At 36.5% G+C, this 9,900-nt stretch overlaps 1 long non-coding RNA gene across 1 annotated transcript in view; it reads left to right on the forward strand.

Moving 5' to 3' along the window:
• LOC123616184 (uncharacterized) overlaps positions 1-9,900 on the forward strand; it is a 187,111-nt gene that overhangs the window by 142,615 nt on the left and 34,596 nt on the right. The gene's annotated exons all lie outside the window — the stretch shown is intronic.

Here is a 9,900-nt window from a genome sequence, read left to right on the forward strand (position 1 = left end):
CCTAATAAGCCATTTTCTGTATTAGGATATGAAACCTTGTTAAGACAACTAAATATTAATAATGCCTTTTCATTCTTCAAATACAAATTAAGGGGAAAAAACCTTCTAAATGAAAAGATGGAATCAATGAACTAAATTCAGCTAACACGAGTCTTATCCTTTAGAAACAGGCTGTGCTTGTTACTAACCAAGGATTCCTGAGACAAGGAACCTGACTTCATCTGTTTTACCATAAATATTTTGATTCAAGAGAACATAAACTGGCTTTCCATATCAGGGAAAAACCTCACCTTTCAGTCCATCTTCAACCACCTTAAAAGACTTTCAAGTGAGGAAAGGTGAAAACAAACCCAATCAGTTATTAGCAGTGTTTGTGAAAACAAAGTAGACTGGTCTCTAATTTTGAGTTCAAAAGTTTATCAAAAGCCACATTTTTCTGAACTAGTTAAGCAGACAATAGCCTCCTTGATCTGCTGTTACTTTGAAAACATAATGATCTGTTGTTTATTTTTTCATATTTGAAACTTGAAACAAAAGCCAAATGTAGTTTTTAAACTGCTTTACTTCTCTTAAATGATCAGAATGTGTGATCCCGCATGTGTGCAAACTGACTTCTTTTCTCTGAAAGCTATATGCACAACCAAGGTTTACAGATACAGTCTGCCCTTGCCCACAAAGCCCTCACCAATGTATTGGCATAACTAAATAGTGTATTTCACTTTCAGACTGTAAACAGAGAATTTACAAATTCTCAACTGGGAAAACCTACACATTGAATTTGAGTCTGTCTAGCCTGAAGTGCTGGAAAACTCCCAAGACATCCTCCTCAGATCCATTGGGGATGTGAGGCAAAGGTGAGACTCATCAAGGTAGCATGGCATCCTTGTACATGTTCAACAGAAGGGACCCAGTTGAACACATTCAACTTATCTGTACCTGTGAGGATGGCCTTTTGTGGGATTTTTAACATGTGGTTTCTGCATTGTTTGGGAGTGTTCAATTTTGCTATAGAAGTCAGGAAAAAATGGAATGGATAAAACTCATAAGAAATATCAGAAAGTAAGTCAATCAGTAAAGCATATTAAAGATGGGTTGAATTGATGGGCCATATGGTGTTTAAGACAGATAAAAACAATGAAACAAATACTAAATTCTGGAGAGGGTTTGGAGAAAAGGGAACCCTCCTATGCTGTTGGTAAGAATGTAAATTGGTGCAGCCACTATGGAAAACAATATGGAAGTTCCTCAAAAAACTACAAATAGGTTACCATATGATCCAACAATCCCACTCCTGGACATATATTCAGAAAAGACAAAAACTCTAATTTGAAAAGATATAAGCACTGTTTATTTATATGGTATATATGTACAATGGAATATTACTTAATCATAAAAAAAGAATTAAATGCCATTTGCAGCAACATGGATGGACCTAGAGATTATCATACTAAGTGAAGTAAGTCAGAGACAGATATAAAGATACCACTTATAGGCAGAATCTTAAAAAAAGATACAAATGAATGTATTTACAAAACAGAAACAGACTCATACACATAGAAACCTGTGGTTACCAGGGGGGGAACAGGGGAGAGGGATAAATTAGGAGTCTGGAATTAGCAGATACACACTACTATATCTAAAATAGATAAACAACAAGGATCTTCTATATAGCCCAGAGAACTGTATTCAATTTCTTGTAATAACCTATAATGAAAAAGCACCTGAAAAAAAATATATATATAGCACCTTTCACCTGCCAAGCCCCTTGCTTTACGTCCTATATTAGTTTCCTTTAGCTGCCATAACAAACTGCCACAAACTTAGTGGCTTAAACAACACAATTAATTTCTTACAGTACTGTAGGTTGGAGGTGGGATATGAATTTCACTGGGCAAAAATCAAGGTATCAGCTGGGCTGTGTTCCTTTCTGAAGGCTTTAGAGGAGAGTCAATTTCCCTGCCCTTTGTAGGTCACTCTTTAGCCAGTGGTCCCTTCCTTTGTGTTCAAAGTCAGCAATGAACATCACACCTTTATGACCCTACATTCATCCTCACTTCTGTCTCTGCTGTAGCCAGAAAATCTTCCCCAGTGTTTAAGTACACATGTGATTAGATTAGATTCATCTACATGATCGAGAATAATTTCCCCACCTCAAGGTCCTTAACACAATCATGTCTGCAGAATCCCTTTTGCCATGTCAGACAATATATTGGCAGCATCTGGGAATCAGGGCATGAACACCTTAAGGGCAGTATGCCTACCACACCTGGTTTCTGTAACCATGCTATCAATAGGGAGGGCCAGAGCATGTGACCATGACTAAGCTGGACTTGATTGGATGGGCCTTCCGTTTACTTGCTCCCTGTTTATTCCAAGTGTGTCAGTTTATTCAGTCCCCTGTCCTTTACTACCATTGTATATTTGCAGTTCTTTAATACATTCTGTGATATGAGCATTTTCTTTTAGTCTGTCTGTCTTTCTGTTTCATGAGCTCTGGAATGAGCTGCCTGAGAGTGTACCTGGAGGCCACCACTGAATCATGGTAATGCCGTAAACAACAGGATCTCAGTCTTGGCTGGTCCCCAGATGGAGCCACTCAAACCCCACAACCTCATATACGTAAATCAGATGAGAATATAAATAATTGATCACTTATCTTTCCTGGAATAAAACAAGTCTATTACTGAAAGAGTAGAAGTTCAAATCGATCAAAAAAGAAACCGAGAAAGCTACGAGTAGGAAGAAGCAGATATAAAAATGGAAACAGTTTTAATTCAGTAGAAACTAGAAACCAGAAAGGCATACTGCTTGGATTGCCAAGAATGATAACTTTAAGCCTGGAGTAGAAATTGAAGGTCAAAGAGGGAAGTTATTTGTGGTAGCCAAAAAAGGTCAGTCTCAGAGCAAGAGAAGTTTAAAACTAGAAAAAGAATTCTGATTTTTCAGTAGGCAAGCCAAAAAACGTGACTTAGGCATATTTTTGGCCTGAGCAGTGACATAAAGTTCTTTGTGTCCCAGGTTTCTTAATCTTATATTTTAAGCTGGACCCTGTATCCATTTTAGGCACCCAGTATTTGCCTATCTACATTACTGGGCACCTGTTATATGCAAAGCATTTTCCTAGGTGCCTTAAGCCTGGCTTTTGGAAAACAAAAATGGAAACTAATGACTGTAGCACACCATCTGGCTCCTGCGAACCCCTCCAGCTTTTCACATCAGCCTTCCCCTTACCTACAGTGTCTCCTTTCTGCTATTCAACACCCCAGTGAATAACACCTGAGTTATTTCCACTCTTAAGGTCTTTGCTGTTGCTTCTTCCGGAATGCTCTTTTCAGATTCTGCCCCAAATTGGCTACTCCCTGCATTAGGTGTCCGTTCAGATGTCACTTCGGAGAGGTCTTCTCTGCCCACCTTGTCTAAAGTTGCATCCCCCACTCCTACCCTAGCTGTGCTCTATGGTGTCACTTCTTCCACAACCCCCATTACGATTTGCAAGTACCTTATGCATTTGTTCACTTGGAGTCAATAATCTGTTTCTTTGTTTCTGTTCACTAGAATGCAAACTCCAGGTCTGTGTTCTCACGTCTATATCACCAGCACCCAGTGCTCAGTGTTTTACACATTTTAAATAAAATCTGAATGACTACATTAATGACTAAGTAAATGGGTGGATGAATGAGTTTAAGGATGAATTAGATTATGTTTTCTGATAACACTGTTGAAGTTGTAATTCTACTGAGATATGTACAGAACTAAAAATTGTCATGTTTCTGACTGGACTATATTCATGGTTCCCAAACTCTGTGCCCAAGCATACCAGGAAACTACAAGTAACATTCAGAGGTGACACTGGATAGGTTAAACATTTGAGGAATTTATAGCAAAACATGTATTAGACACCATGAGAACTGCTAGATCAAGGTCATTCACACTTTCAATGTTAGAACACATTCCATTTTTTGATGATGTCATATTTTGTGAAGATGGGTTTTCTATGGTTGCCATCATAACAAGCAAATACCATGCAAAAATCAGTGTAGAATAGGAAATGAACTTGGTGGTATGCATTCTGAGTCCAAGACTGGCAAAACAGTACAGGGCTCAACAGGTAAATAATCTGGTAATTAAAATTAAACTCTCTAGTAGCCACATTTTTAAAAGTAAAAAAAAAAAGCAGGTCAAATTAATTTTAATGATATATTTTATTTAACCCAGTCAGTCAAAATACTACAATTTCACATGTAGTCAATATAAAAACATTAAAGTAATACTTTAACCTCTTTTATGCATTCTTGGTCTTTCAGTTCAGACCAGCCACACTCAGATGCCCAGCAGATACTTGTGGCCAGAGCTGGTCTACAGCCATAAGATCTCAAGCAGAAGCATGTTCCATTACAAAATTCTCCTATTTTTTTTAGTCTAAAGAAGAAAAATTTTAACCAGGTCATAGGGCAAACAACCAATAATTGAACACAACTTAAAAGAGAAGCTAGGATAAAATACTGTTTGCATTTATTACAAAATAATAGTCTGTCAATGATTTCATACTTATTCACCTGATGTAATGGCATCCTTTTAATGAGATAATTTGTTTGGAGCATTTACACAGTACTTGGCATGATTCTGGATAAGTATTGAGTATTGTTATTAATACCAAGGATATTGTTGCATATTGTTATATAGCATATTGCTGCAGGGAAGTGTGTTTCAGCTCAGTGTTACAGCTCCGTTGTGACAGCAACCTGGATCCAGGCGAGAGACCAAGCAGCACTCAGAGAGTTGGAGAACTCAGGTTTATTATGCCGGCAGGCCCAGAGGAATTAATATTCCAAGCTCTGGACCCCGTCTGTAGGTTTACGCAGGCTTTTATAGGCTGCCAGTTTATACTTTGCAACATCATATGCAAATAAGGTGTAACAAAGTTGACTAATTAGGAACGAGCTTTGTAGAAATGGACAAATCAGGAGTGATAGAAATGGGCCAGTCAGGAGTGAGCTCCATGCAAATGAGGCATTATGAATGGACCAATCAGGAGTTAGCTCAGGGAACCAATAGAATCTTAGGTATCAGTTCTGCTTTCCTAGAAGTAAGCCGTTTTAGAGTTAAAAAGCAAGATAATGCCGCTGGGCTAGGGAACCAAATGGTGCTGGTAGGAGAGTAGTGGCCCTGCCTGGGGGTCCTGCTATCTTTTTAATGGGGCTTCCCACCTCAATATCAGTTTATCCATATCCATAAGCATGACTAAGAAGAAAGAAAGCATGACAGTACAAAGTACCCATCAATTTCTTTTTAGACTCTTCCTGGTAAACAATGGCCAAATAAATACATCAGGAGATATCTGTAAATTCAATATAGAAGGTGAGTGGTAGATTAAGCATTTCTTAAGAATTTGAAAATCTTTCAAGTTTCTGAGCTTTATTAGGTTATTCATCCCTGAGCGTCTCAAATACAAGCCTCTGTCATTATTGTTTTGACCAAGACTCATCAGTGCTTCAACCACGAATTTTCAGGCGTTTGCCATTATTCACAGCTGCCTCATTTTGGTTCAGTTTAGGGGAAAAAATAATGTGCTAATGTTTTATTTCCACATTCTCTGTTAAGAAACCCCTTTCGTTACCTGGTCCATGTGCCTTCCCACTTAGGCAGGAATGTGGCCAGTGTGACCACCCTTACCCTGGTTAAAGCAGAGTTAGCATTCCCTTCAAGCATGAATTAATGCTAACCTTTGTAAGGATGTATTTAACCTCTTAAAAATCCTGCTAGTTTCTGAAATATTCATTGTACTGAAATCAATAAATCACTGAAATCCCCACTGGGAGGGTAACTTCCTGAGGTCTCAGAGGCCAAGCCAGAGTGGAGCTAGTAAACATCAGTTTCTCACAGACATGCAATTAGAACATCTGCTTGTGTCTTCTATGCCTATTAAGATGTTTACTCTGTTAATTGTAGGCATAACATGGGTATCCATCAGTATTTTTGTTTTCACTCCCACTACAGGAATTCAATAACAGAGCTCTAACCCGGGCCAGCTACCTTGCCAGTCAATTAGCAACTTGTCTTTTTAAAGAGAGTATAAGAAACGCACTTTGTCAGAAGCAAATGATGACTGGTGAGAGACAATCGTGAGAAAAAAAAAGTCTGTGCAAGTTGCAGTGTGGACAAACGTATTTCACCAGCATTTATTTAAATAGTTCTGAATTTCATAATTGGGTTGATTAAATCAAAAAGAGCCACTTCTGGCATCTAGGGATAGATTTTGAGCCTATCCAAGCATTTTTAAATGCTAACTTCTTTAGCCTTTCCAGCTGTGCCGTTAATTTTCCAGCTTGGGTTTTTCTGCACAAATGAGGAGTAATCATCTGTCGTTTCCTCAATTTTAGAGTATTGGGAGAGAAAGTATATACCAAAATGTCTGAATTAGAGGTTACCGAAAACTATTAGTTACATTTCAGTAAATTATCCACATTTAAAAATTGAACTAGATAGATATAACAATCATAAATTCATTAAATTAATCCACCTGAAAACTTTGAAATATTGGTGAAATTTAGTTATGTAGTTTACAGATTATGTTCTAATGGTATCATAAACTTTAGGCGATATTTAGCACACAAAATTTGGGTTTCAGCTGTCTCTAATATTGCTAAATGCATAGAATAGTTTGGCAGCATTTAATATAAACTTTACTTGGTATTTACCCCAGGAAACTTAACTTGTTCCCATTTACAGAAATTATTATGTCATAGTAAACATCTGTATAAAATCTTGAAAATGTAATTGATATTTAATTTACATAAATTTCTGTCAAAAAATTATCCTGATAATCTGATAAGGAATAAAAATATCGTGTTAATTTCATCTTAATTTCCATTCATTATTTCTGATGAATATAAATAATGACAATTGCCATGAATAATGATAATACAGAAGCAAGAATTTGAGAATATTTAGGAAACATCTTGCTCTGCGTCCAGCACTGTCTCTAAAATATACCAGCTGGTTTAGGAGAGTATTTCTATGTCACCAGTCCATTAAAAGAAGAAATTAAAAAGAAGGTAATACTCACCTGAAATTGAATTTTAAGATGGACTTTACATCCACTATTTAAGTTGAAATTTCTGAACTTCCTCAAAGGTAAGCACAACTAAAGTAGAAACTCGATTGCTAAACGTTCTGCCTCAAATGATATTTTTCAAACATCTGGAAACATTCCTTTGCCTCCCTTCTGAAACCATAAGAACTACACACTGCTGAAGCTTGATGAAGAAATTTTATTTCAATGACTGTGGAACAGATACTCTCCATGTTGGAACTATGTCGATGCAGGGCTTTTCCAGTTCATAGAATGTCCTGGGCTGTTCGTGGCTAAGAGGTGGGTTGTTTTGTTTTATTTTGTTTTTGTAAGGCTTATGGACCCCTTCTCCACTTAGCACACCTATCTTAGCTCTAGGAATCAATCCTGTTAGCAAACAGCTTCCATACAGCTTCATAGTCACTTTACCTACTGTCACAAACTCAGGTGGCCTCAGTACAGTCAAGACTCAAATGAATCCTTTGTCCTTATTAATATATACGTATTCTGTTTCTAAGTTAAACCAGAATGGTAACTTCACTGGGGACTGGATTCATGCTAGAGTAATTTCTACATCCTTCTGTTGTTCTATCTCAACCCACAGATGGGGATGAAAGAAAACATAGTCTGTATGTATCAGATGTGTGCATGTTATAGCATCAGGCAATTATGAAAACGAAAGGAATACGCATAGCCTGTGACTTCAGTACTCACACACTTAGCCACTGTGCCATCCAGCCTCTTTATAATGAAAAAATTCAACACCTATTTTAAATACCCACTAAGGAACATTTTTCTTTGAACTATGATCAGAAGAAAATGGAATTTTCTAAATAAGGGATCCACTACAAGAATGATATAAAAAAAAAATATTCCATAAAACTATAGTGTAGTTCTTCAAAACCTGGCATGTGAATTTTAGAAAGAAAATATGCAATGTTTATAATAAAATATATAATTTGGTTTTAATGGTAAACATTAGTATGCACATGCTTATATGTTTCTGAGCTATAAATCAAACTCACGGAGGGAGATTTTCTTAATGCGAACCTACAAGTAAAGCCACGTCCCTCAGAAAACATGCAGACTATACAGCTGTGCAGCTGAATAGCACATTATATGGCCATGTCCAGTTATCATGAAAATTGGCCAGAATTCCTGCAGGCTAATCCAGTATGGTTTTGATAACTAAAATATAAAACACATCATAATTCACATTGTCATAATGTAGACTTAACCAAAACTCAGCAGTTTTGAAATCACTAATTTATGTAATGATCATTCCATCAAAGTTGAGTACCATGGTAATAATTTATTAAATTATTCACAGAATTTCTGAAACTGTCTCAAAAATATATGGGGCCAAGTTCTATGAAATTCACTAAAGTCGACAACAACAACAAAAAATAAGAATGAGCATAAAAGGAGTGTTGTTTATTCTCTAAACCTTGCATACCTTACAAAACCAGAAGCTCCATCAAATTTCTTTAATCACATGATGACAAAACGTCAGAATTGGAAAGGAAAAAATTATATCTAGTCAGGAACATAATTAAGAAAAACAACGAAGGCTTTTAAGGTTATTGTATTAGTCTGATGATCATCCACAAAGAGAAGCTCACATCAAAATGCAATCTTCTAGGTCATATTTTCTTCTGACAATTCTCTGTACATTTTCCAACCCTCTAGCACAGTCTGTGCACCTGCAATGCACAGCAGCCTGGACACGATGCTGTCCCAGCGCCTCTGCCATTAACCTTGTCACACAATAAAATTCTGTTTACTTTTCAGCCTCCTAAATTATACCATAAGAACCTTAAGGACAAAAATCTATCTATCTTATTTTCTCTTTATTGCTAACACCTAGTATAGACTGTTGTTCTTTAAGTATTTGTTGAATTATACTAAATCCAACACAGTAACTTTTAAGCACAAGGGAAATCTGTTTCACTTTGTTTCCTATATTATACATTTACACACTAAGGGAATGTGAGTGTATATGTATAAGTAAATTATACATACACATTAATATGTAATGGGTATATATAATTTATATATAATTATATATAACTGCATATATGTCATTATATACAAATTTTATATATATATATTAAACTGTTCTGTCATTAAACTCTCAAGTTTTCATTCTTGAATTGTGTGGTTTAGAATGGAGACATTATTCCAAATTATTGATAAATATTTTGGTATTGTGTATGGTCAGACATAAGAGTTCAGGATTTAAATCCCAGCCAGATGTAAAGTCAAAGAGTATTTGAAAGAACTCCCCCTTTCTAACTCAGCCTTTCCAGAAATCCTACTGCAATATACAAGAGGCCTTCCAAGAGGCTTGGAAAGGCGCTACACCTATAGTCACTATAATGATTAGGGGGAGAAAGATGATAAAAAAAAAAGGAAACTGAATAGAAAGGCAAGCATGTAGGCTCTCTCATTAAAAATAAAAACTGAGATACAGAGTCAAATGAGCCATAGTTTGAATAAAGTAATGAGACGGACTCATGATGGCCAGCTCTTGTGTTTGCCCGCTTTCAATTTTGAAGGATGTGGAATAGAATGATTTAAGATTTCTTACTGGGTTGTGTTTTCTGGAATTCTGGAAAGTAATCTGTACTCTTACAGTGTGTTCATGCTGTGTAAGGCTGTTTGATATAACTGATGAGAATCTGTACCGAGCGTCTTCCAAAATCACTTCCCTTGGCTTGTAGCCCAAACAAAATGCAGTCACAAGTATTTAACTAAAAAAGATTAATTGTCCAGGTGATTGCATGGTCTTTCTCAGTGGCGTCTTCACTGTGATCCTCTTTCCTTTG

This window comes from Camelus bactrianus, chromosome 2 (genome assembly GCF_048773025.1).
Source record: "Camelus bactrianus isolate YW-2024 breed Bactrian camel chromosome 2, ASM4877302v1, whole genome shotgun sequence".
NCBI classification, from domain to species: domain Eukaryota; kingdom Metazoa; phylum Chordata; class Mammalia; order Artiodactyla; family Camelidae; genus Camelus; species Camelus bactrianus.